Source organism: Callionymus lyra, unplaced genomic scaffold (assembly GCF_982586985.1).
Source record: "Callionymus lyra unplaced genomic scaffold, fCalLyr1.hap1.1 HAP1_SCAFFOLD_529, whole genome shotgun sequence".
NCBI lineage: Eukaryota > Metazoa > Chordata > Actinopteri > Syngnathiformes > Callionymidae > Callionymus > Callionymus lyra.
This window is the reverse complement of record NW_028258816.1, coordinates 7,501-12,500: the sequence shown is the minus strand read 5'-3', so window position 1 is coordinate 12,500 and position 5,000 is coordinate 7,501.

The following is a 5,000-nucleotide window of genomic DNA, read 5'->3' as shown; positions in this document are numbered from 1 at the left end:
GTGTCTTCTCCGTCCATCATACGTTCTTCATGGTCCGCAAAGTTCTCTGCACTTCCTGTCGCTCTCTGCCATCTCTGTCTGGAGGGTTGGAGGAGGTTCTTCAGGGTTGATGTGCCTCGTGCTGCCGAGCAGGTTATGGATCTTTGTTATCAAACCAGTCCTGATGGTTCTTGCTTTTGAATCCAAGTGATTGGGCTGCTGATCCTGAAGGGCTGATGTCAGTAAGTAAGTAAGTAAGTAATATTTATTTATATAGCGCTTTTCCAGACCAGGGTCACAAAGCGCTTAAACAATCAAAACAATACTCAAAAAAGTACATATTTTAAAGATCAAGATAATACTGAGAACAACACAGGAGTTCCAGAAATTCAAGGAAAAGCCTGAACAAATAGAAACGTCTTAAGATGTTTCTTAAAGGAGTCAGTAGATCATCAAACACACATGTTTCTTGAAGGAGTCAGTAGATCATCAAACACACATGTTTCTTAAAGGAGTCAGTAGATCATCAAACACAGATGTTTCTTGAAGGAGTCAGTAGATCATCAAACACACATGTTTCTTGAAGGAGTCAGTAGATCATCAAACACACATGTTTCTTAAAGGAGTCAGTAGATCATCAAACACACATGTTTCTTGAAGGAGTCAGTAGATCATCAAACACACATGTTTCTTAAAGGAGTCAGTAGATCATCAAACACACATGTTTCTTAAAGGAGTCAGTAGATCATCAAACACACATGTTTCTTGAAGGAGTCAGTAGATCATCAAACACACATGTTTCTTGAAGGAGTCAGTAGATCATCAAACACAGATGTTTCTTGAAGGAGTCAGTAGATCATCAAACACACATGTTTCTTGAAGGAGTCAGTAGATCATCAAACACAGATGTTTCTTAAAGGAGTCAGTAGATCATCAAACACACATGTTTCTTGAAGGAGTCAGTAGATCATCAAACACACATGTTTCTTGAAGGAGTCAGTAGATCATCAAACACAGATGTTTCTTAAAGGAGTCAGTAGATCATCAAACACACATGTTTCTTGAAGGAGTCAGTAGATCATCAAACACACATGTTTCTTGAAGGAGTCAGTAGATCATCAAACACAGATGTTTCTTGAAGGAGTCAGTAGATCATCAAACACAGATGTTTCTTAAAGGAGTCAGTAGATCATCAAGAGCAAAGAGAGAGGAAGATTGTTCCAAAGCTTAGGAGCAACAGCCTGAAAAGATTTCTCTCCTCTGGTCCTGAGTCGTGTTCATGGAACCATAAGTCGATTCTGATCCACAGACCTCAGAGCCCGAGCTGGGGTGTAAGGCTGGATCAGATCAGTGATGTAAGGAGGAGTCTGACCATGAATAGATCTGAAAGTAAGAACCAGAATTTTAAAGTTGATCCTGAAATAAACTGGAAGCCAGTGAAGAGTTTGAAGGACCGGAGAAATGTGAGAATGTAACAGTGGACCATTGTTGTTCTGTGGTACTGTCACCACTTAGGAGGTTCTAGCTCCCCTAGTTTCTCAGCCAGGGAGCGATGAAACTCATTTCTAGTCGTGGCATCTTTCAGACAGACACAGTCTAATCCTCTTCTACTGGGTCTGTGTTTCCGCATAGGGGGCGCACTTTCATGAGGACCTCGGTCATAATCATGTGATGATCTGTCCAGCATTCTGCACCTCTCATGGCCCAGGTATGGAGAACGTCCCTGATGTCACAGCGCCTCACAATGATGTCATCAATCAGGTGCCAGTGAACGTGGATCATCCATGATGTTTGTTCTGTTGCTGGAAGATGGTGTTAGTTATGGTTGTGCTCGGAACTGAGGCTCAGGAGCCTCATGTTGTTGAGATGGTCTGACCAATCCATGACTGTCAAGCACCCCCTTCCAAATACCACTATCCCGTCCAACTCGAGCATTGAAGTCCCCAAGCAAGAGGATCTTATCTCTCTTAGAGATCCGACGGAGCCTCACCCAGAGCTAGGTAAAAGGAGTCTTTAGTCTCATTTACAGATGGTAGAGTTGGAGCAAACACACTGAGTAGTGTGGCATAGTGGCTCTTTTCCAGGGGGATGAGGAGGATCATCAGCCTCTCACTGATGCCCACAGGTGTTTCTGTAAGCTTCAGCAGGAGTATGTTCTTAATGGCCAACACAGTGCAGATGTTGTCCACCTTGGGGATAGCCTTTCCAGTAGAACGTGTAGCCCATGCCCTCCTCTGTTAGACCCTCATCAAGGACCTGGTTTCTCTCAGGGCAGCATGTCGATGTTAAAGCGTCTCAACTCAGACGCAACCAGGGCTGTCCTTCTGTGAGGTCGTTCAGACCTGCCAAAGGAGTCCAAGAGGTTTATGTTCCATGAAGCCAGCTTGAGGTTAAAATACTTGTTTCTTCTGTTTCGACAGCAGAAGTGGAATGACCCGACAGGTGCGGGAGTCTGTCCAGGTGAGGGTTGAGTGGGCAATTTTTAGGCCACCTTTTCTAGGCCCCTTCTCACTTGAGGTGAGCAGTGTGGTCCCTATATAGGGGCTGCTCAGTCGCACAGGGGTCTGCCGAGAACAGCTGCCACTCAGCCCCAGCTAAAGGCGACCTTTACCCTGTGCCACTGACGTGGCTCTGACTAGGAGCTCCAGGTCTATTCAAACCGGCTCCCGTCGCCAAAAACCCCATCGCCGCCAGACTTTGACCAGATATGGATCCAGGTAAGTTCACCGTGGTCATCGGTGGATACCTGTGCAATAGGATATTTTAAGTGCTCTAGGGGTGCCCTATCACCAGTAGCACTATCTTCACCAAGATGGAGTCGGTCTGGTGGCGTGGGTAAGCCCAGGACTACCAGCTCCACGTCCTAGCTGCAGGAGGCTGCAGGGACCTAGCTCTTGTTTAGGCCTGTTGTGCACCGCCGGCACATCTCAAAAGACTATAGCTGGGGCAGTGGTTGACGGGCATCAGGGCTTGACCACACACACACACACACACTCTCTCACACACACACACACACACACACACACACACACACACACACACACACACACACACACACACACACACACACACACACACACACACATACACACACACAACTAAAGAAAACTATATACAACTACAGACAACTATAGACAACTACAGGCAACTATTGATCACCAGATCCTGCTGAGAAGACTGAGGGATGAAGACTGTCTGGGTCTGTGTTAGAATGGTTCTCATCTTACCTTTCTGGGCGCAGTTTTAGTGTATCTGTCAATCAAATGAGGTCTGAATCAGCAGATCTGTTGTGTGGAGTCCCTCAAGGTTCTGTTCTGGGTCCTTTATTGTTTTTGCTGTACTTGATTCCCCTCGGTAAAATCATTCAGAGATTTCCAGATGTTTCTTATCACATTTTTGCTGATGACATCCAGCTCTACTGCTCTGTTGATCCAACTGAGCCCCAGAGGCTGAACTTTGTCAATTGTTGCTAGAAATCAAACAATGAGTGAAAACACTTTGAAGCTAAATGTGGACAAAACTGAAACTCTGGTGATTGTTGATGATAAGATTCCAGGGTTGAGTCAGTACTTGAGTGACTTATGTCAGTCTGTCAAACTGAGCCTGAGAAACCTGGGTGTTGTATTTGATAAAGACATGTCTCTTGTTCAACACTGAAGAAAACTGACCAGAAACTGTTTCCTTCAACTGAGAAAAATCTCTAAACTTAGGAAAATGTTGTCGGAACATGATCTGGATCTTATAATCCATGCGTTTGTTTCTTCTCGTCTGGACTATTGTAACAGTTTGTTTTCATGTCTTAACAAGAAGGATCGTCTCGTCTGCAGTTGATTCAGAATTCTGAGCCGCTCTAGTAGAAGAACTCACATTTCTCCTTCAAACTCTTCACTGGCTTCCAGTTTCTTTCAGGATCAACTTTAAAATTCTGGTTCTTACTTTCAGATCTATTCATGGTCAGGCTCCTCCTTACATCACTGATCTGATCCAGCCTTACACCCCAGCTCGGGCTCTGAGGTCTGTGGATCAGAATCTACTTATGGTTCCATGAACACGGCTCAGGACCAGAGGAGAGAAATCTTTTCAGGCTGTTGCTCCTAAGCTTTGGAACGATCTTCTCTCTCTTTGCTCTTGATGGATCTACTGACTCCTTTAAGAAACATCTGTGTTTGATGATCTACTGACTCCTTCAAGAAACATCTGTGTTTGATGATCTACTGACTCCTTCAAGAAACATCTGTGTTTGATGATCTACTGACTCCTTCAAGAAACATGTGTGTTTGATGATCTACTGACTCCTTCAAGAAACATCTGTGTTTGATGATCTACTGACTCCTTCAAGAAACATCTGTGTTTGATGATCTACTGACTCCTTCAAGAAACATCTTAAGACGTTTCTATTTGTTCAGGCTTTTCCTTGAATTTCTGGAACTCCTGTGTTGTTCTCAGTATTATCTTGATCTTTAAAGTATGTACTTTTTTGAGTATTGTTTTGATTGTCTAAGCGCTTTGTGACCCTGGTCTCGAAAAGCGCTATATAAATAAATATTACTTACTTACTTACTATAGAAAACTATAGACAACTATAAACAACTACAGACAACTATAGAAAACTATAGACAACTATATACAACTACAGACCACTATATACAACTATTTACGACTACAGACAAATATAGAAAACTACAGATAACGATAGAAAACTACAGACAACTATATAGAAATACAGACAACTATAGACAACTATATACAGCTGCAGACAACAATAGACAACTACCGACAACAGCAGACAACTACAGACAACAACAGACAACTATGGACAACTATAGAAAACTAAGAACAACTACAGACAACGATAGCAAACTACAGATAACGATAGAAAACTACAGACAACTTTAGACAACTATAGACAACTGAGGACAACTACAGACAAATATAGACAACTACAGACAACAACAGACAACTATATATAACTATATACAACTACAGACAACTATAGAAAACTATATACTACTACAGACCAC